This window comes from Protopterus annectens, chromosome 14.part0, assembly GCF_019279795.1.
Source record: "Protopterus annectens isolate FY-2018-M chromosome 14.part0, PAN1.0, whole genome shotgun sequence".
Taxonomy (NCBI): domain Eukaryota; kingdom Metazoa; phylum Chordata; order Ceratodontiformes; family Protopteridae; genus Protopterus; species Protopterus annectens.
Window position 1 is genome coordinate 721,144,197 of NC_056748.1, and position 25,137 is coordinate 721,169,333.

Below are 25,137 nucleotides of genomic sequence, written 5' to 3' on the forward strand. Positions count from 1 at the left end.
TATGTCATTGTTTAATCTACAAATAAAGTGCCTGCTACCCTTGAAGAATAAATTGCCTTTGTTGCATGCAATAAAAAAATGATAAGCTAGTAATACCGCAATAGGGAATGGGTAGCAAACTGATAACAGGTTCATAGTTACTAGGTATCTTTACCAAAAGGACTGCAGCATCCACCCCCTTTACAACACAGTACATTATCAGCAATGCATCTACCTACTGTGGAAGTAGAACCCACAGCCTTCAGCATCAAAAGCAAGGACACTATCTGTTGTGCTATTAACAATGCAAGCAAACCAAACATAAGCAGCACTAAACTTTTGCTCCCCTGCAGCTCTCAGCTCATAAAATCTACTCGACACTCAGCTGTATCTCTGAACTTTGCAGCACAAGAAATCTGGAAAAAGCCAAAATTTATTGGGGGACAAAGGCCAAAACCAGGGACACATTTTAAACATTGCTTGTATAATGTTGGAAAGTTGCTAGAATAAAATGCTGCATTACCACCATACATTTCACTGCCACGTCTTGAACCCAGGGGACCCTGTGCAAAACAGTCAGAGCAACATACCACTATGCCAAATCAGCTGTTTTGTGAAAGAGGAAGACTGAAACTTAAATGGCTACCATTTAGTGAATTCAGTTCTCACCATAGCACAGCTGTCAACCTCTTAGCACAAAATAGCTGAACAAAGCCAATAATGGGTGAATACAGCCCCCAAACATTCAGTGAATTCAGTTCTCACCATAGCTCTCAACCGCTTAGCAAAAAACACCCGGACAAAGCCAGTAATGGGGGAATATAGCCCCCAAACATATTCAGTGAATTCAGTTCTTACCGTAGCTCTCAACCTTAGCACAAAAAATGATGAAGCCAATAAATGAACAAACAAAGCCAATGGTGAATACAGCCCCCAAACATATTCAGTGAATTCAGTTCTTACCGTAGCTCTCAACCTTAGCACAAAACCTGGATGAAGCCAATAATGGGGGGGGGATACAGTCCCAAAGACAGGGATACATTTCTAATATCCATCTTGTACACTTAAAAAATTGCTAGAATAAAAGCTTTTGTTACCATGCACTTTCTGAAGAATATAAAGTCTGATATTGAAATGAGTGCCCATTTTTTTTAACATCTGTTAACCAGGAAAGTTTGACTTGGAAAATAAGCTAATTTTTAGCAGAAGGCCAGGGAGAAACACTCCAGACAGCCAAGAATCAAATGAGAGAACATGTAGCTGTCAGGCAACAAGGACACAAATACAGAATCCACAGATTTTATGAGGAACAGAAAAAGTATGAGGGAAAAACCTGCAACATTTTTACAAATGGTGGTGGGTAGGGAATTCAGGCTCTTGCCACTTGGGCCCAAGGTACAGGGTTCAAGCCTTATTCTCTACCCACCACCATGTAACTCCTAGGGCAGTTTACACACACACACACACACACACACACACACACACACACACACACACACCCCTACCTTACTAAAGCCGCCCATTTCAGTTCCCACTCCACTAAAGCGTCCCATCTTCTGTCCGTTTCAGTTCCCGCTCACTTGCAAGGGTCCCATCTTCAGTAAAGTCCTCTAAACTGTCCGTTTCAGTTCCCGTGCGATGATGTAACAGCATCCTCTAAACTGACCATTTTAGTTCCCGCTCGCAAACTGCGCGCAATGATGTCGGCACGCCTGCGACTGGACTTCTTAAAGAACGCCCTAAAAAAAACTTTTTTTTTTAAATCAAAAGATTAACTTGTCAGCAGATTCCAGGGGGGTGCAAGTGCACCCCCTTGCACCTGCCTGCGGGTGCCCTTGGTGACAAATAACGTAGGATATCTCAGACATTCAAAAGTAAGAAAACCTTTATAAAATAAGTAATAGTCCTTAACAAAATGATTGACTTCAACAATTGGCTAAGCTTCTAGTGTCATTCTAAAGGGATCCAGTATCTGTCTGCCTGGGATGACATGGTCGACAGACCATGATGCTTTGCCAGAGATGGCCTGCACCTGTCACCCCTGGGATTCCAGATACTGGCTAAGGTTCTTGCCACCCCTATAGTGCCTTTTTTAGGCAAGGTTCAAATGACAAATTCACCACCGTAACAGGAACAGGCAAGCAAAAACCGAGGGTGATGCTACTCAACGCTAGAATTCTAAATCTCAAAATGCACTCACTCAAGGCACTCCTTAAAATGGAGAACATCGATATCTGTGCAGTGACTGAGACCTGGTTCAAGGCTCCAGAGTGCACCCCTGCACTACCAGGCTATAACTCATACCACACTTTTCGGCCATGTAACCTGGACCAGAAAACCAAAGCAGAGGTGTGTCCATAGTCATTAAGGATATCCACACCTCCAGGTTAGTGGCTCAGCATAATGCATCCGAGGTTATCCAAGTGCAACTAACTCTGGGCAAAACTGCAATCCAAATTGTAGCTTGCTACAGAGCCTCCACCATGCCCCAGGATTCCCACTCCTCTTTTCTTGATGTACTGGAAAATATTAGGGTTCAACCAAACACCCTAATAATGAGTGATTTCAACTACCCCACCACTAACTGGGAAAACTACTCATGTACCAACTCCTTCACTCAATGCTTTCTGGAATTCATAAACTCCAATGCCCTGGATCAACTTATCCACACCCCCATGAGGGGCAACAGTATCCTAGATCTAGTCATTACTAACATGAGTGACCAGTGTTCCACACCTGAAATCAATGCCTCATTGGTCCGATCAGACCATAAGCTAATCACCCTAGATATCCCATATCCTGCCCCCACCTCCCATTACGGAAACCATGGTAAAAAATTTCTCCAAAGCCAACTTCATGCTTCTTAAGACAGAAGTGGTGAACTTCATGACACCCATGCAGATGGAGAATATAGTTACAACTACTGAATCCTATACAATTTCACTTTATAAGCACTTACACGAGTGCATGGATCGTGCTATCCCAAACAGAACCAAGATGCTATCCTCCAAAAAAAGGAAGCCAATCTGGTGGTCCCCTGCCATAAACAAACTGTACAACAGAAGGAAGAAACTGTTGCAAAAGAGTAAAATCCCATGAGTGGAGGTGCTTCCTGGTCAGCCTCAGTAAGAAGTTGCGATCCCTCATAAAATCCTCCAAAGCTAGTTACAAAAACAAAATTGCCACTGATTCTGAAGACAACCACAAAGCATTCTATAGCTATGTCAAGAATCTCAATGGCAACACTCAGATCTGCTCTGAGTTACAGCACAATGGCACTAAATATACAGACCCAAATGATATTGCCAACATCCTGGCAGATAAGTTCAGTGCTAACATTACTCCCCCTCTCACCCCCTAAAGGGACCATCTCTATACTGGAAGAATGCAAAGTTCCTGTAATCACGGCTGCACAGGTAAAAACCACACTCTCCAAAGCCAAGAACACAGCATCCATGGGACTAGACAACATCTCAGGCTGTGTTCTATACAAACTACAGAACGAACTGGCACCCCACCTGAGTACCATGTTCAATCATAGCCTCACCTCAGGCTTTGTGCCCACTGAATGGCGCACAGTGACGGTTATCCCACTCCACAAAGGGGGAGCCACCACGGACCCCGGGAACTACCGCCACATTAGCCTGACGAGCCTGTTCTGCAAGGCCATGGAACATATCATCATGGAGCTAGTGCACCAGATATATGAATCATGTGCACTGCCAGGATGTTGGGTAGAGATGTTGGTGATGCACCCCTATGCATCACACACTACCTGGTAAGTTGTGGAATGGAAGCCCTTCCTATTGTGATACCACTAACCCTGTGAACCAGGAGGGTTCCTAATTGCAACATGGGTGCAATCTATCATACCAAGTACCTCAGGGAAATGTGGCATCCCATAAAAGGCATGCATAGTCCAAGCTTGGTCCTGAGGTGACACAAGGAAACTGATGTACTGAACCACATTTGCCAAGAGCATTTGCAGGAAATCCTTCAGTATCTCTGAAGCAGAAGTCTTTGAGATCCCAAAGGTGTCCCCAGACTGTCTCTGGAAGGTCCCCATAGCAAGTACAGTGAGGGCTATGCAAACTTTGATGTCTATAGGAATAGGAAGTTCATGCATTTCTCCACTAGCCCATGGTAGTCAAACCTGCCCATTAAGACCCTTATAATGTCCCTCTCCACTCTAAACCTATCAAGGGTTTTCTGATTCTCAAAGTTATAATGAGTAATCCTTTGCCTGTGTTTCTGCAACCTTGGTGGGCAATCACCACTGGACACCAGGAGTTTTGGCCCAGCCAAGACAAGCAACTCTGACCTAGAAATAGCAAAGCTCACAGCAAGAGATAGCATTTTCACCAATTGCAACTTTGATGCTTTTGGCGAGTCTTCCAATTTTATACCGCATCTGTGACAAGCATGGCAAAGCAGGAAAAAATGACTATGAATTGCAATTGGAGTAAAATAGCCTTAATTAGCATAATTATATTTGGATCATTTCTCATTACTAAATCATTATTTGCTAGTTTGCCTGCCTACATCCTGAGACACCACAACACATCACAAATTGGTGTAACTGGCCTCTATGAATCACAACTTAGGTGGGCCTGTCTTAATGCATTTGCTCTACTGACTATGAATACTGCACTTAGTCTGAATGGATGAAAATGACTATATATATATATATATATATATATATATATATATATATATATATATAAGTCCTCATATTTTTAAAGCATTTTTTTCAGTTTTATCTATCTTTGTTGTTGAGATTGAAAATGATTATACAAAGCCTCCTATATATATATATATATATATATATATATATATATATATATATATATATATATATATACACACACACACACACACACACACACACACATATCCATTTTGATCAGCGGTCACAGTACTATTTGCAAGGGGTAGGCACCCCCTGACACTAGTGTCAAAGAGCAGCACTCAAGCACATTTTGCACAAAGTCTACTAGAGATCAGACTGATTAGTGATACAGCTTTACTTACTTTTCTGTCAGGATTTCTTGCAAATATAAATAAGTTAACTGACTGTAACTCATGGCTAACAATGACATTTTATTTAGAACATGTGCATCAAAACATTCCATATATCTTCATCACAGTTTGCTTGCCTTACAGTTGAAATCTTGCAAGACTACAAGTCTTACAAAAGGATTTCTTGATCCTATTATATAGATATGTAATATCTCCACTGGAAATTGCTGTAAAGTCTTAAAAGGAAAATCATAATGAACTAGATCATTTTTAATAATTTAAAATCAACTTAATGATCTCTTGGAACAGTTAAGTATTCAATATCATTTAGGCATGTTGCATATCTTGCAGCTACCAAGGATACTGTACATAAAGAGTGCCGACATCTATATATATATATATATATATATATATATATATATATATATATATATATATATATATATATATATATATATATATATATATATATACAGACAAAATTACCACTGTAACAGCTACAAACAAATGCAATCTGAGGGTCATGCTGCTCAACGCTAGAAGTCTAAATCTCAAAATGCACTCACTCAAAGCACTCCTTAAAATGGAGAACATCGACATTTGTGCTGTAACAGAGACCTGGTTCAAGGCAGCAGAAAGCACCCCTGCACTACCAGGCTATAACTCATTCCACACCTTTCGGCCCCAGAACTTGGACTATAGCTCCAAAGGCAGTGGTATTTCCATATTCATAAAGGATGCGCCCACATCCAGACTGATAGCCTAACATGATACATCTGAGATACTTCAGGTGCAGCTAACATTGGGTAAGACAGCGATTCAGGTCCCCAACCATGTTCCAAGACTTACACTCCACATTTCTAAGCACCCTGGAGAATATTAGGGTCCAACCTAACACTGTCATACTGGGCAAATTCAACTACCCCTCCATTAACTGGGAAAACTACTCATGTACCAATACACCTGCCAATGCCCTGGACCAGCTCATTCTTACCCCCACTAGAGGTAGCAACATCCTTGACCTGGTCATTACTAACATGGCAACCGTTGCTCTACATGAATAGTCAACTCCTCCCTGGTTAGATCCGACCACAAACTAATCACCTTGGAAATCCAGATCCCTCCCACCCCCACCCCCACAAAGGTAACCACCATGAAAAACTACTCCAAAGCTAACTTTGGACTCCTAAAAACAGAGGTGGCTAACTTCACGGCACCCTTGCAAATGGAGAATAGTTGCATGACTGCAGAATCATACATCAATGCACTGTACGAACACATACACAAATCCATGGATCTCACCATACCCAATAGAACCAAGATGCTCTCCTCAAAAAAAGGAAGCCAATCTGGTGGTCCCCTGCTGTAAAGAAACTCTACAACAGAAGGAGGAAACTGATGTGGAATAAGGTGAAGTCCCAAGACTAGAAAAAGTCCCTTATCAGCCTCAACAAAAGGTTGAGATCCCTCATCAAATTCTCTAAAGCTAGCTATGAAAACAAAATTGCAGCAGATAGTAATGACAACCACAAGGCCTTCTGTAGTCATGTAAAGAATCTCCATGGCAATACTCAGATTTGCTCTGAGCTACTGCACAATGGTACCTCTTATACCGAGCCAACATATATTGCCAATATACTGCCTGACAGATTCAGTGTCAACTTTACCGCCCCCCCAAAGGACCAATCACAATACCAGTAGATTGCCAGGCACCCAGTATTACTGCTGCACAGTTTAAAACAGCACTGTCCAAGGCCAAGAATACAGCCTGCTGCACAGGTTAAAACAGCACTGTCCAAGGCCAAGAATACAGGTTCTATGGGACCTGACAATATCACTGGCTGTGTTCTACATGAACTACAGAATGAATTGGTACCTCACCTGTGTCCCCTGTTCAATCACAGCCTCACCTCAGGCTTTGTCCCTACTGAATGGTGCACTGCTACAGTCATCCCGTTCCACAAAGGAGGAGCGGCTACAGACCCTGGAAACTATCGTCCCATTAGCCTGATGAGTCTGATATGCAAGGCTATGGAATGTATCATCATAGACCTAATAAACAAGGATATAGGAAATCTCCAAACTCTGGATCCTACACAGTTTGGTTTGTGAAGCGTACATCATGCCTGCTCAACTTGGTCGACTTCTTTGAGTCAGTCACCAGAGCTGTGGATGAAGGCAAGGTGGTTCATACAGCCTACCTTGATCTGGCCAAGGCCTTTGATACCATTCCCCACTCAGGAATCATAGAAAAACTCACTAAGCTGAGCATCAACCCCTGTATCACTAGGTAGGCTGTAAACTGGCTCACAGATAGAACCCACAGTGTGAAAGTAGCTGACTTCAAGTTAGACTACCGACCAGTCATGAGTGGAGTCCCACAGGGTTTGGTCCTGGGTCCTCTCCTGTCTGGTATCTACTTCTCTGAAGCCCAGGCCAAGACGAAGGGACTCTGGCTGACAAAGTTTGCAGATGATTGCAAGTTGGGAGCTATTATTAACTCCCCAAGTGATGTTGACATCCTACAGAATGGCCTCACTGACACCAACGACTGATGTCAGAACCATGGCCTTAAGCTCAGTGCCAAAAAATGTGTCATCATCTCCCTTGGGAAAAACCTGGTTCCCTAGAATTACCACATCGATGGTAGTCCACTGAACACAGAAGGCGTTATAAGAGATCTGGGAACACAGGTTGACAGCAACCTCTCTTTTGACCACCACATTGGCACTGTGGTCAGAAAGTCCTTCTATGTGGCACATCTCATTACTAAGGGTGTTGCATCCAGGAAGAAAGAGGTCATTGTCTCCTCTACTCTTCCCTCTTTAGGCCAATCATCGAGTACAGTACCCCATTTGGCATGTACCTCACTAGACACCTTCAACAGCGGAGAGACCACAAAAGTACCTCACAAAGAGGATCCTAGGCCTTAAATACTTGTCCTGTATGGATAGACTCAAAAAACTCCCAACTATTCTCTGTCTCATATCACCTACTTAGAGGCGATCTCTGCTTGATTTACAAAGCCATGTCTGACCCAGCTCTGTTAGAAATGCTACATCTAAAGAAATCCAATATATCCGCACCACATGTTCCAGAGACCTCAACCACATTACCACAATCAACAGAACATGCTAGAGGGACATGTTCATAACCCAGAGACTGCCCATGTTATGGAATAGACTTCCCATACATGTCAAGCAGAGAACCTCACTGGCCTTCAAGTGAAATCTTGATGAGTGGATGGGAAATAGAAAATTCACCCTGGGGATCACTCCAGTGGCTCTACTTGACAGAGGCACTGGGGATCACTCCAGTGGCTCTACTTGACAGAGGCACTAGGAACTAAGGTTGGGTGGCATGATGCCAGGGTAACCCTATGAGCTAGGCTTGTAAAGGCTCCAGTGCCATTAGCCTAGTACACACCTATGAACCTATGGAAGCGTGATAGTTTAAGGAAGCATAAGGGAATGCTGCACTCTTGAATGTGCCATCCTTTAAATGAGATGTTAAATCGAGGTCAAATCTGCCTGAGTTGGTAATAACTCGGGATGAAGTAAAAGATTCATGGCAGTTATTAAAAAAGAATAAGGGAAATTCCCCTGGTACCCTGGCCAAATTTTCCCTAGTCAGTACCTTGTATCACCACTGAAAAGAGTCCCTGGTTTAGTGGAGCTAACGTCTGCAAAAGATAGATAGATAGATTGATAGATAGATAGATAGATAGATAGATAGATAGATAGATAGATAGATAGATAGATAGATAGATAGATAGATAAGCTAGATAGATGGCTGGATGGATAGATAAGACAGATGGATAGATAGATGGATAGATAGAAAGATACATAGATAGACGGATGGATAGATAGATGGATAGATAGATGGATGGATAGATAGATAGATAGATAGATAGATAGATAGATAGATAGATAGATAGATAGATAGATAGATAGATAGATAGACACAAACATGCAGATAGACAATTATTACCTGATCTAATTGTTAGTCAGCAGTGCATAAGGCAGTCACTTTGCATAGAAGGAAATGCTCTCCTGAAATAGACTGCTAGCTGTAATATGCTTAGCTACCACTTTATAGTAAATCTCAATCCACCCCCAGCAAAACGGGTCAAAGCTGTTAATATAGTTCCCATGACTTCATGCACCTCTTTAGTTAATAGTACTAATCCAGAAGTTGTATAACATCAGAGTAAGTTATAATATTGACTTGGTTTAAACCTGTTCGGTGCAATGAGCAAAGAGAACTGAGATTTGTTGAAAAAAATGGTTAAATCAATCAAATGAATACAGGCTGCCCCACTAGGATTATGGCTACTGTGATTTTTTTTTTTTTTTTTGTGACTCAGTTCCTTATTCTATGAGGTCTCATTATCTTGTGTAATATCAGATGGGATAGGAACTTAAGCTACTAAGAGTGCTCCTTTTACTGACTATGACAGCACAGTAAGTACCATCTGGGATATCAAGGGGCATGCTTATTTTTTTATTTTTTTCCAAGTGCATGACCTGTTTTTGCATATTTAGCTATGTTTACTTTTACAAGGCTCACAGTTTGTCTATGTTACACATTCATACAGAATAAAAGAGACTCTCTAGATCACACATGTAATGGGAGGCTACATGAAACAAAACTGTTGCTGCAATATCCATGCAGGATAAGCAAGCAAGCACCCTCCTGTTTAAAAGCAAGTGTAGAAAAGTGTCCAATACACATCAGGAAATACAGACAAGCACTGCATCTACTTCTGCTAAACATTGCATTTATGATCCCCATCATGCACCACTAGACAGAGTGTAGTATGCAGTTCCCTTTCCCATGTTCACATACACAAATAAAATAATTGCATCATTGCACAGCAGTGTAATGGCCACCCCTACCTATCAGTGTAGTACCTACCAATAATGTACATTATGCCCACTACTGCCATGGCTCTAGATACTGTCTTGCCCCTTGACTGATAATGTCTACTGTCTATGTGTCACCAGTGAGGATGGCAACTTATAGTACATTTATTGTACTTGGAAGATGTACAGATGAACAGCTGTCAACCACTCATCTTTTACTAGGGGGTGCAGTTACCATTCTGGACTCTTCTCTGAGACTTTCTTTGGATAGTCAGGCAATCACATTCCCTGAATCTGAAACAGAATAGATATGGGTTATCCTGCATTTACATAAGCATCAATTTTATTTTCTGTTTACATGTGTTCCTATATTTATGCAACATATCCTGGGGTAAATAATGAAGTTTTCTTCTATGATATGAAAGAGCAATGTGCCCTGAAATATCTACATCTGTAGCCCAATCAGTAGCCCAACATTTGTATTAAAGTAAAAGCAGAATGTTAGAGGTGTCCTGGGTTCATATCAAGCTTGAAATGTTTATTGCATTTTCATTCTGTTTGCTCTTATATGAAGCTTTTAGTGCTCTTTAATTGCTGACTGCATTCTCACAATAAAACATTAAAAGACCAACTGGAGTCAGTGAAGAGAAGATGGCAGTGCCAATTATGACCCTGGGATAGGGGTTTGGATAACAAGTTGGATGACAGAGGAGTTGGCTGCCAGGGGAAAAGAAATGAGTAAAGGTCATTTTCCCCATATGGGATCATGAGCCCTAATACTGCTTGTTAACCCCTACACCAATAGAAACCAGCAAGCCAACAAATTCAATCACAAAGAATTAGTTAAATGTCGAGTAGGTACCCATGTCAGTGAGTAAGTGCAAGTATTTAAACACTGTCCATCGTATTTAAACACTGTCCATCGGTTATCCACATCAGTGAGTAAGTGGGAGTATTTAAACAATGTCCATCAGTTATCCATGTCAGTGTAAACACTGTCCATCAATTATCTACGTCAGTGAGTAAGTGCGAGTATTTAAATACTGTTCATCAGTTATCCACATCAGTGAGTAAGTGCAAGTATTTAAACACTGTCCATCAGTTATCCACATCAGTAAGCGCGGGTATTTAAACACTGTCCATCAGTTATCCACATCAATGAGTAAGTGCAAGTATTTAAACACTGTCCATCAGTTATCCATGTCAGTGTAAACACCGTCCATCAATTATCCACATCACTGAGTAAGTGCGAGTATTTAAACACTGTCCATCAGTTATCCATATCAGTGAGTAAATGCAAGTATTTAAACACTGTCCATCCTTTATCCACTTCAGTGAGTAAGTGCAAGTATTTAAACAGGGTTCCTATCAACAGACCGAAGACGCATGTTTTCAAATGCGTCTTGGTCGAACTGACAAAACTGAAACTGCAAAATATCGAAGCAGCATATAAGCGAATTCTTTCCCTGGGAAAGAATTCACTTGGCCGCTTTGGTACTTTGCCGTTTTCGGCACTGTAGTGCAGTCTCAGAGTTGATATATTTAAGTAGGTGGGTGTGAGGGGCACAGCCCCCCACTTAATCTCATGTTTTAATGTGCTTTTTTTTTTTTTTTTTGTTGGAAGAGCGATTTTTTTCCCTTTGAAGAAAAAAATCGCTGTTCTGACAGTTCGGTTTTGTAAGCTTTCACTTGCATGGGGTCAATTAATCACAATTCGCTTACCTAAGCATTCGGTGATCTAATATAGACCCTTTAAACACTGTCAATCCTTTATCCACCTCACTGAGTAAGTGCAAGTATTTAAACACTGTCCATCATTTATCCACATCAGTGAGCAAGTGCAAGTATAAACACTGTCCATCAGTTATTCATGTCAGTGTAAACACTGTCCATCACGTAACCATGTCAGTGAGTAAGTGCAAGTATAAACACTGTCCATCAGTTATTCATGTCAGTGTAAACACTGTCCATCAGTTATCCACATCAGTGAGAAAGTGCAAGTATAAACACTGTCCATCAGTTATTCATGTCAGTGTAACCACTGTCCATCAGTTATCCATGTCAATGAGTAAGTGTGAGTATTTAAATACTGTCCATCAGTTATCCACATCAGTGTGTAAGTTCAGGTATTTAAACACTGTCCGTCACTTATCCTCATCAGTGAGTAAGTGTGAGCATTTAAATATAAGCAGACAGACTTGATACCTTAAGTTTAAAAGGTAAACCCCCATGATGTTAGTGCTAGGTATGAAGGCATCACATCCCTCCACCAAGTGTCTATATGAAAGGCATTCCTACGGATGTATGGTGGCATGGGGAACTATAAGGTGGAAGTTGTATTCACAGGAGGTAGTGGAAAGGGTGCAAGACATTACTATGCAAACCAAATTACAAAAAGAATGGATAAAGTGAAGACATTTTGTGCTAATGAGCAGTTATTTGAACGTGCATACACCTACTAATAATAAACTCACAAGCCCATCAGTGAAAGGTAAGTGCCTTCACTATGAGACCATAACCCACTTGTTTATCACCATATTATTTTATGTAAAAATAATAGGAGTTTAGACAGTAGTCAGAACTGGCTGCTTTCCATGCAGTTTACAAAAACAGCATATTTTATTTATTTATTTTATTTTTACATTTGTTAACCGGGTTAGTCCAACTGGGAGCAGAGAGTCCTTTTTCATCAAAGACCCAAGGAGAAAATCTCCAGGAAAGCAATTAAAAAATAAGAAAAACCTAACAATTCAAGATGTAAGATACTTAGTATGAAAACAGAGAGAAATTTACAAAAAATATTAATATAATTTGTTTATTTGATAAATTGAAATATGGTTACTTCGTTCTGTAATTTGTGACCAAAGACTGACATCATACTTTTTTCTTTCAGTTACAGTTAGTTATGCTCTGTTTCTTCCTTGCACTTTCTCTCATTCTCTCTGTCTGTACAGTTAATAATAACAGCAGGCTTTTTCCATCAATACAGCAGTGCTAGAAAACAATAGACAGAAAGTAAATAAAAAGCTACTGAAATAGTTCACATGAATAAAAGGATTTGTGTTAGCTTCACCATGTGAAATCATGATTGAGAAACTGCTGAGAAAATTACATAACACATAATGGCTTACCACTAGAAAAGCAATCAGTTCAGCTTTGCACTTTATTATATTACCACATTTCCTGTTTTATATATTATTTAGAGAAGCAAGCACTGACTCATGACAAGTGTACTTATATAATGACTTGAATGTTATGCCTAAAAGAAGAAGTCTTGTTTTAAGCACTCCTGCCCTTTAACTGTTCATGGTATTATATCTTTATTACAGTTGTATATGTAGTGTATAGATCCTTTGCTCCTCTCTGCATTTTTCCTATCATCTCCTGCACTACACAGTAGTTAGAAACTGAATGACATTCAATTAAAATGATATTAGCAGACCAGGATTGATTTTGTTTAATTTACTCCCACTCAGTTGTAAAAACATTAGTGACTTTTTTAATTGGACCTCATGATGTCTGACTCCTACTCAGATGCGATGAAATTAAAGACTTTGGTGACTAAATACCGCTTAATTTACTCCTACCCAGCTGTAATGACATTAAAGATGCTTTAGGGTAGATATTGTTTCCAATCAATTTTATTCAGAAGAAATCTGAGCTCACAGGTATCATCATTAAGTTCGTAATAAAATCATACAAGAAATGTTATCCCTATGATAGGGATACACCAGTGCTCAATATTATTAAAATGCAATACGTTTTCTTTTGAATGCAGACATATTAAAAAGTAACATCTTAATTATAAGAATTTTTAAAGTTTTCACTTCTTTATCCAATATCCTCATGGTGCCCTGCATACACAGGTTCACAGCTTCACTATGGACAAGAAAAAAAGAACAAAGAACACACACACACACACACACACACACACACACACACACACACACAGGTATTCTGTTTGAACAAAACTGTGTCTTATTCATTAACTATAGATATATATATATATATATATATATATATATATATATATATATATATATATATATATATATATATATATATATATATATATATATATATATTCTTACCCAAGTTAAACACATAAAACAAGCTAATTTTTAAATGATCACTGTGATATTTAAAATACTAGCCTTATTAAATCACATGACAAACAAAAAATAATCAAATGACATAAAAAATGCTTTCATTAGTCATGTTCTGTAATGACAAGATTTTAACCAGAAACACTTGGTGATAGACCTTATGTTAAAATGCTAATTATCAAATTGTCCTGTCACATATTTCTGTATGTATGTGAGTCAGTCTGTGTAAGTATATGTGTAACGTGTATGCATAGTATGCACATATATCTGTCTTAGCCCAGTGAAAATGAAACTACTGACATAATGGCATGTTTTGTATATAATATGTTAAGCCACTAAATGTTTACATTTTCAGCTATCAATAAAATATCTCTGTTGTTAATCTAACCGCTCAGCCCATTATTTGCACAGAAGAAGTTTAATTTGACAACGATGAAACTCGTGTAGAGCAAATGTTAGCTTAAATCTCACAGCATATTATTTTTTCAGACTTTTAGTTTTTATATGGGAATACCTAAATATTAAATTGATCATCATTTCCTTGTTGACAGTAAAGTGTTCAAAAATATTGACTGAAGAGGTTACTATAAATATACAGTTCACCAAACCTGTACTGTTGACTTCTGCATACATGGAAAAAGGTGTGTGATTGAAGACCTATCACAATATCCTTTTATTTACAGTTGCACATATGCAAGTGGTGGCTGCGGTAGTGCAGAGGTTAGCAATGTCGCCTCACAGCAAGTGGCTCTCCTGTTCGATTCTCGGCTGGGATATGCTCTGTGCGGAGTCTGCATGTCCTCCCTGCAGTCAATTGAGTTTCCTCCAGGTGCTCTGTTTTCCTCCCACATTCCAAAGACACACAGTAGGTGGAGTGGACACACTAAATTAGCCGTAGGTGAGCGTGTGTATGCGAGTAAGTGGTGCAAATGAATTACCGCGGCAGGGTTAGCCACTTGGCACTGTAAACCTTGGCTCAAGATGATTGTCAATGTGGAAGTGACACCCTGACCCCATGTGTAAAATGGGAAAAGGGGTTGAGGATGGATGGATGGATATGCAAGTTGAGGAGACGAATGCTAACTAGCATTCTGCAGCTTGTTTTTCAACTCATAATATTTCAGTTATTGTCAGCTTCTGTCATTTTCCACTTCATCTTGCCAGATATACTTCCACAGCCAGTATTTGCTAATCAGTAAGAGCTGTAGGAGGAACAAGCTTGCTACACAAAGCTGGAGCAGGTCTGGGCGAATTTTAAAACACTGAGACAAGAGGACTGAAACTGAAATTATCTATTGCATGGTGTCCTAGATAGAACATAAATCAGACTGAGAAAGCTACAGCAGGGGCAATCCTCCATATGCCCTGCCCACAAGCCCCTGCTCCTTAATTATTCTCAAAATGAGTTGACACAACTTTAAAGATTAGTTCTAGGCCTAGTTTCAGAGATTCCATCCAGTCTCCAAGGCTTTGTCATCTTACAGTAAGGATAATTAAGTAGTGGGCATATAGAGGTATAGCCACCCCCCTACCCCAGCATGAGGAGGATATGTCAGACTATATTCCTCAGAACTGTGTTAACAGGCTCAGTTTTTTATTTATATGTTGTAGTCAAGGTGTGTTAGCAATACAACAGTACTGTTCTGCTATTGTTCTTTGTTTATTCAAGATATACTTACATCTGTTAAATTTCATGTTTCAGTATTCTGTCCATTTAAGACGGTTGACTCAGGATTTTTAACTTCAGGATTCTAAGTCAAGAAATTTTAAGAGAACTGCTATGGATCCATATCTTCATATTTATTCAGACCCATCATTTATAAAATGGGCTATCTAAATTAACCAGTCATCAGTCCCTCCGGGTAAGTATCATTACAATATTCACAATTCTTTGTTACTGTTCCTAATTGTCATTGCTGTGATTGTAAAATTTCAGTTTACGCAGCTACTACATTCACCCTTGTCAGTTTTTTTCTCATTTGCCCATGGTTTTATGACCATTTGTGACTGTGGAGTTAATACAATTAAGTAATGGGTGTGAGGATGAAGCCCCTCCACTTAGGGGTGCAGGTGAACTTGCCACATTGTAGAAACACCAATTTATTTTCACATGTATTTTGTCTTGATTATTTGCAGCTGACCAGTTACTCATTTGGAGTATGGGAGTTAGGAGACAATCAATCACAGGCAAAGTATGTCATTCACATATAATAACCAGTTTTTAAACATTGTCTGGTTGCACAAATGATCATACAGGGTAATTTCTCTCTACATATTTCTTACCTCTTGACACCGCATTATAACTTTTTATCTTCAAATTTGCTCTAGTTTCATATATACTTACATCTCAATAAAGCTGGCTCTACTTATACACACATAAATGACGACATCATTCAAGTAAACAGAGTTTATTACCTGTTAGATGTCTAAAACTCCTGCTGACATGGCATACAGTCTGGAGTCTCTTTCAAATCACTGTACTTGTAATACTTTTCTAAGTGCATGTTTTAACAGTAATCCAGTGATTAGTGTTTCAGAATTCTGTGCTCTGCCTTCTAGTTACTCTATCTGGTCTTAACCTTAAAAGGGCTCCTGTTTGTCATCCCAGTTAACTTAAATGAATAAATAAATGAAACTGAAGTAAATCTGGCCATATATTCTTTATCAGTCACTAGAGGGATCTAGTATTTTGCAATACAATGCTAGCCCAAAGAAGAAAGGACCATTTTTTATGATTAATAAAGGCATTTACTATGACTAGCAATACATTATTATCATAAGCATGGTTTTCAGCTGCACTCACAGAAAAAGATAAACTTGGTGGTAAGACTAATCTTGAACCATATAATGAATATTTATATAAGAAACATAACTATATTCTGTTTCACTTATTACCATAATTTCCTTATACATATAAATGTAACAAAATTAAACAGCGTAATGATGCTCACATTTTTCATAGCCTGTTTTCTTTTCAGCATCCTCCTCATTAAGGCAAAACTCTCTTACTATGCCCTGCATTGTGTGCATAGTCAGATATCAAGCATTAGTGCAGCTACTGCTACTGAAAATTAAATTACTCTGTACAGTACTTGTAAAGTAGACCTTTATACATTTAAAACTACATGTACTTTTCTGAAGTCCCTGGAAACATACTGCAAGCTCAACTACACTTAGATGATTACCAGATTTATACATACTCAAGTACTAACTCACTTGTCCAACATTTCCTAGAATTTATAAACTCAAATGCCCTGGATCAACTGGTCAACACCCCCACCAGAGGTGACAACATATTGGACCTGGCCATCACCAACATGGGTGACCAGTGTTCCACACCGGAGCTCATCCCCTCACTGGTTATATTTGACCATAAACTAATCACTCTGGATATACACATACCACCCCCACCCCCGGTCAAAGAAACCACCGTGAAAAACTTTTCAAAAGCAAAATTCACATTACTTAAGAGCGAGGTGAAAAGTTTCAAAGCCCCCATGCTAAAGGATAACGCTGCCCAAGCTGCAAAATCCTTTACTAATGCACTCTATGGGCACCTACAAGAACACATGGATCGTGCTATCCCAAGCAAAACCAAGACTCACTCCTCCAAGAAAAGGAAACCAGTTTGGTGGACCCCTGCCATAAACAAGCTATACAATACAAGGAAGTAACTAGTACAGAAAAGAGAAAAATCCCAAGAAGGTAAGACATCCCTGATCAGTATCAGCAAGAAACTACGATCCCTCATAAAATCATCCAAGGCTAGCTTTGAAAGAAAAATAGCCAAGGACTCCAAAGATAACTGCAAGGCATTATTTAGCTATGTCAAGAATCTAAGTGGCAATTCTCAGATCTGCTTGGAGTTAGTGCAGAATGGCACAAAATACACTGAACCGATCAATATTGCTAACATCCTGGCAGATAGGTTCAGTGCAAACCTAACCCCCCTCTCACCCTCAAAAGAGTCCATAACCATATCAGAAGACTGTAGTGCTCCTGAAATCACAGACACTCAGGTTAAAATAGCCCTCTCCAAAGCCAAAAACACAGCATCAGTGGGATCGGACAGTGTCCCAGGCTGCGTCCTACATGAGCTCAAAGATGAACTAACCCCTCATCTAAACACACTGTTAAAACTCAGCCTCTCCACAGGCTACATGCCCAGAGAGTGGCGCACAGCAATGGTCATTCCACAAAGGTGGAGCCACAACAGACCTCGGGAACTATTGCTCTATAAGCCTGACTAGCTTGGTCTGCAAGGCTATGGAGTGCATCATCATGGATCTCATTAACAGAGATATTGGGAACCTCCAAACACTGGACCCTACCCAGTTCGGCTTTGTTAAGGGCAGATCATGCCTCCTAAACCTGGTGGACTTCTTTGAGACAGTTACCAAGGCTATAGATGAGGGAACGTTGGTCCACACAGCCTACCTAGACCTCGCAAAGGCCTTCAACACCATTCCCCATTCTGGTTTTATAGACAAGCTCACCAGCCTGAACATAAACCCCCACATCATGAGATGGGTTGCCAACTGGCTCATGGACAGAACCCACATGGTAAGAGTTGCGGGAGCTAGATCTGACTCTAAACCGGTTACAAGTGGTGTTCCCCAGAGCTCAGTCCTAGGACCCCTCCTGTTCGGCATATACTTCTCAGAGGTACAGGCAAGCACAGGAGGTCTATGGCTGACCAGGTTCGTAGACGACTGCAAACTAGGGGCTATAATTGACTCTTCAGCTGACACAGACATCCTCCAAAAGGGTCTCACTGAGACAGATTCCTGGTGTCAAAGCCATAGCCTCAAGCTAAATGCCAAAAAGTGCATAGTCATCCCCTTTGGAAAAAACAAAGTACCCACAAACTACCACATAGGTGGTATCCCCCTAAATATGGAAGACGTAATAAGGGATCTGGGGACCCAAGTAGATAGTAATCTCTCCTTTGATAATCACATTACCAAAGTGGTTAGAAAATCCTTCTATGTGGCCCATCTAATCACAAAAGGGTTTGCATCCACATCAAAAGAAGTCATTGTGCCCCTCTACGCATCACTCATCAGACCCATCATAGAGTACAACGCCCCATTTGGGATGTACCTTACAAGACACGTGCAACAGCTGGAAAGACCACAGAAGTACCTCACCAAGAGGATCACTGACCTCAAACAGATGCCCTATGCAGCTCGACTGAAGAAACTCCAGCTGTACTCGGTTGCATACCACATACTCAGAGGTGATCTATGCCTGACATACAGGGCCATGTCCAACCCAGAATTGATGGACATGCTCCACCTAAAGAAAACCATATCCCCTCGAGCCACACCCTCTAGGGATCTAAACCTCACCACAACAATAAATGGGATGTACTGGAGGGATAGATTCCTGTCCCAGAGACTTCCCATGCTCTGGAACAAGATTCCAGTCTAGATTAGGCAGAGCTCCTCGCTAACACTCTTCAACAGAAACCTTGACGAGTGGATGGGAAATAGAAAGTTTACCCCGGAGATCACTTCAATGACTCTGCTGGACAGAGGCACAGGGAACTAATCTAAGGGGGCGGCAAAAGCCAACACAATTCCAGATAGGCTTATACATGCCTTTGGGCAGATAGACTAGTACCTACCTATGAACCTAAATTAATTTGTTGGCAGTAGAAATACCTCCTTGTAAATTAACCCTCTATCAGTGATAGCACTAGGGTTGCCACCTGTCCCTCTTTATGCAGTTGTATCCTGTGAAAAGAAAATGGCAAATGTGCTTCGCTTTTAGGACAAAAAAAAAAATATTTCCCAAATTTTCTTTAACAGCTGCATAAACAGTTATTTTATATCTGCTGTGGGTATGTTTTGTCCAGCAAAATCTCACATTCCTACAAAAATGCCCCACTTTGGGCATATGAAAAGGTGAAAAAACCCTACATAGCACTAAAGCATGCTTCTTTCTTTTTTGGCAGTTATACAGCTGAATCATAAAAGGCTTCATTGTGCACTGTGGTGCAGAAGGTGAAGCACTAACTCGAGGAAGTTGCTGATCTGTGTTCCACAGGTGAGCAGAACACAGGAAGAGATGGGTGTGACTGAATAGTCAGCAGCCTGCTCATTTATCTCAGGAAACTGCACTCCTGACCCCTAGTGGAGAAGATGAGAACAACAAGCCCCAACATATGTAGATGATTCAGGGGCAATAGGGCACTGTGTGACTATGGCTGTGTGTGGAAGGTCATGTAACTATTGTCAGAATTCCAGCAATGTATAGATTCTGCCTAGGGACAGAAAGGCACAGAGATAAACATTCCACAATTAAAATGCCATAGCCAATAATTTTCTTCCAGACATCTGTGCCAAGAGGGACACCTCTGAGTAAGCTAAGTAGCAACTGACATAAGAGGTGGTAGAGAGGTATTGAGAGTAGTTGCAGTAGTTGATCTGGGGCCATAGAATCATAAAGCAATTTGTTTAAAAAAAAATTCACCAACTGTGCACCTAATTTTGACAGCAGTACATGTACTGTTGAACAATAGTATAAACATGTTTCATCACAGATATTTCATTATTAAAAAGAAAAATTGTAGGCAAACTTTGGAAAACTGAAGAAACAGAGTGCAAACAAATCCAAGTAGCCAAAGCCTTAACGCAATTTAATATTCAACTTTAAAAACAGCGTTTTCGCTACTAAAACCATGTAGCTTCATCAGAGGCAAACAAACACAGAAAAAGGCGCCAAACATAATTTATAATAGTGGCAGCCTAATTAAAATCAGCTGAAGTATATTACATCACTTCCTTGCATAGCTAAATTGTCAACAAATACATGTTACTAAAGCACATTATGTCAATAACTGTAACATCATCAAACGAATTGTAAAAACCATTTACACATATAAACCTTAATAAAAAATGGATAAATGTATTATAAGAATGTAATAAAAAATATACATGTTATGAAAAACTTTCTAAAAAATTCTTAAACTTTTATTTTTGTTTTTATGTAAAAAATCTGTTAAAGATATTTACTTAAATTCATAATGCATATTTTAATTCATTGCCTAAGGCATTTAAATTTATGTATAAATAAAACCAATATATATATGTATGTAAAAAACATACTGTATATCAGAACTAAATTCTAACCTGGACTGTACATTAGTTATAAGACCAGAATAATGGTAACAAAATAAAGGATACAGAGAAATAAATTAGGGAATAAAGTGAACCCAACTATAAATAACATAGCTAATCAGCGGAGGTAAGATCTATATTTCAATACCGGTGCAATATTGCAGCTCTCATTTAAGCCAGGCGTGTTAAATGCATCTAATTTGAGCTGCCATTGCAGTTCCAAAATTTCTAAAAGTAAAGAAATAGGACCTCCCCTGATAGATTTGTGTTTACAATCAATGCCCATAAATACAAAGCTATGTCCTAAGTTAGAGGAAACATGCTTGGCAAGAGCATTTTCACATTTGTTATTCCTTATTGCATATATATGCTGGTATATGCGCTCCCTCAATTTTCTGTCCGTCTTTCCAACATAGAAAGACGGACAACAGACACAGAGAGCGACATATATAACAGATTTTGTATTGCAATCAATTCTACTGTTTATCCAATATTTGTTGTTTCCAATAACAAATGAGCTCCCTGTACGCAAAACATGACACCAATTACACATCCCACAGGTAAAACATCCTTTTGTTTTTTGGAATGTTTTAACTGAACCTGGTGTTTGCAGTAATTCCTTAATATTTTGACCTCTTCTAAATATAATCTTTGGTTTATCACCTAGTTTTTCAACCAAGAATGAATTATTGGTGATGAAATACCAGTTTTTGTAAATAATGTCTGATATTTCTTTGGAACTTAAGGAAAAAACTGTAGAAAAGGACAAAGAAAAATCCCTTCTAGGTTCCTCAGTGCATGTGACAGGAACAATATCTAAATTTGCCCCTTCTATTGATGTATCTTGCTGGTTAACTGTGGCAGGTCCTTTATCAGAAATAAGGGGGGATAATATACCATTCATTCTTTTGTTGGTAACTCCCAAAATACTACACTAACTCGAGGAAGTTGCTGATCTGTGTTCCACAGGTGAGCAGAACACAGGAAGAGATGGGTGTGACTGAATAGTCAGCAGCCTGCTCATTTATCTCAGGAAACTGCACTCCTGACCCCTAGTGGAGAAGATGAGAACAACAAGCCCCAACATATGTAGATGATTCAGGGGCAATAGGGCACTGTGTGACTATGGCTGTGTGTGGAAGGTCATGTAACTATTGTCAGAATTCCAGCAATGTATAGATTCTGCCTAGGGACAGAAAGGCACAGAGATAAACATTCCACAATTAAAATGCCATAGCCAATAATTTTCTTCCAGACATCTGTGCCAAGAGGGACACCTCTGAGTAAGCTAAGTAGCAACTGACATAAGAGGTGGTAGAGAGGTATTGAGAGTAGTTGCAGTAGTTGATATGGGGCCATAGAATCATAAAGCAATTTGTTTTAAAAAAAATTCACCAACTGTGCACATAATTTTGACAGCAGTACATGTACTGCTGAACAATAGTATAAACATGTTTCATCACAGATATTTCATTATTAATATACCATGCATTAGACCATGTTATGGAAGAGAGAATCTAGGTTGGTCAGCTAAGCACAAGTCTCACAAACAACAGAAGTATTTGAAAATTGTCCAAATATCCAACCAGCTGGCTTTAAACAAACCTTTCCCCCATGAATATATATATATATATATATATATATATATATATATATGTGTGTGTGTGTGTGTGTGTGTGTGTGTGTGTGTGTGTGTGTGTAATCTTGTGTAGGAGCTTTCATCTGAATAATTTTATAGTTAAACACCTTAGGAAGTTTAAAATGCTGAAGACAATTCACTCAAGAAGCTGTTCTTATAATAAACAGAAGTGCAGTGTAATCTTTAATAGAGCGTGACTTTCAATGGATAGCTGCAGCAAAAAGTAGATGAAAATGCACAAGAAACCTGTCTTTCTGTATTTTTAAATTGTATAGCACACTGAAGTACATAAAATATAATTGGCTTTTGTACAGCAATAAAATCATGCCCCACACATATTGCCATATATTCTGGGGTTTTAAGGACCTCACCATTTTGAATACCCCCCCCCACAATACAACACACTTGCCTTATCCCTTACTTTTGCCTTTGTAGGCAATTATTTGTGCATCTCTTCTTACCTTATCTGCAAGGCATTTCAGTTCAGACAGAATTGCTGAAGGACTGCAACTGTTTTTTGTATGAATTCCACAAGTAGGCAACCTCAAGTGCATATCTCATGTAAATAAGGCTCAAATATGGAAACCTGGTGATCAAAATTATTCATGGCATGGCTAACCCCAAGTTCCGAGGTTAATTTGTACTGTGCCCCATGTTAACCTGTGGAGTAAATTTTAAAAGTTAGTACACAAATATCATTACAGTGCCCCTCTCTGGTGTTGTGCTGTGTGCTTATCTATTCCTCTGCAGATGTTAACTCAGTTGTAGTAACTGAAAGTAAAGAGGAAGCCAGCTCCACTGCTTGAGGGATGAAGCTCTGACTGTAGCCCAAGTGATCTGAGTTTGGTTTGCAGCTTGGATGTTTGCTGGAGCTAGGAAAGAGGAGGATAGATATGTCCATCCTGAAGAGAAGAAGCTGCTTCATGGATCTATTTTGAGTCCTGGTGGAGGTCAGGACCCAGAGAAGACTACAGTGTTAGGATACATGCATGGATTGAAAAGGTGTGGCTGTCCTAAAATTGGACGAGCAAGTCCTCACAAGCCACACCTCATGGTTCAACTAGCCTATCATCAGCATGCTGGGAAATGGATAAAGCTTAGAAAGCTTAAAAAAAGCCCTATCAACAGTGTATGCAACACTGTAGGATTCACTCTGAAGCTTCTCTCCCTGACTATTTATGACAGCCTTCACTGGAGACCTATTGGTGTTACACAATATTCCTCAATTACTGTCCTTCATGTATGTGGTATTGGCAAGAAGTGGGAGCCGTAAGAGAGCAGCCAAAGTAGCTGGTGTTCATTTTTTTATATTTTGTAGTAGCAGAAGAAAATGCTTATTGCAGTTTGTTTAAAACACAACAAAGGACTCAAACAAGAGAGTGTCACTGGAAGAAAGCTTTAGGCACTTTGTCTGAAGGTTCTCACAATGGTAATGAGTTCTGCCATTCTAAGAAAATACAAACAAGATTTGGGATAGAAGATTAGGGTGAGATCTTCTCATTTAAGGACTGGACTATATTATAAGAAAAAGGGATTCTAACTTGGGGTGCTAGAGATACACTATAACAGCAAATAACAGTATTGTTTGTGATTAAAATTTTTGCAACTAGGATTGTGTCGGTGTGGTTTTTCATTTATATAAATGTATAATTGCTTGTGTCATAAGTGATGGTTTAATAAAGATGTTTCTTGCTTAAAAAAGGGGCAGGAATTGAATCATTTATGAAATGTTCCTTGGGTTATATGATGTATAGCAACATATGTGAAGCATAATGTTTATTCATTTTAACTTGTTAACACAGTTTGATTACTTTTATATAAATGTAAATATGCCTATGTCACAAGTGATAATTTAGTAAAGGTGTTTAAAAGAAGATATGATAAAAAATACATATTTTTGTCTGTTTCTTGCTCTGGCGATCCTTTAAACCAAACTGTGCAGTCTGACCTTGCCACATTCCTGGTGGTGTGCCAAATACAGTTTTGGTTCTTGTCTCTGAATTTTGATCATAATGATGTTTCCTTCAGTGTGAATTTTGAATTTCTTATACTGTGCTTTAAACAGCATAAGTCTTCACATTCCTATTGCACTGTGCAGACAGCCTACTATACCTCTCAACCTGGAAACATCAAAAATCTGGACAAATGCCCATGAAAAATAGGTACAACTGGCCAAAAATCGGGACACTGATTGATATAACATTTGCATACATAATTATGTAACCCCACCCACCCTGATGGAATTGTGGGATGTCAGCATACAAATACAAATTGAAGAGCAGACAAATTATTAAAAAACATAACCAGAACAATAGTGTTTTATTTATATTAACTTGTGAGCTTGTGTCAAACTTTTAACTTTTATAAAAAGTTAATAATTAAAATGAACTCTTGTAACCTGCTAT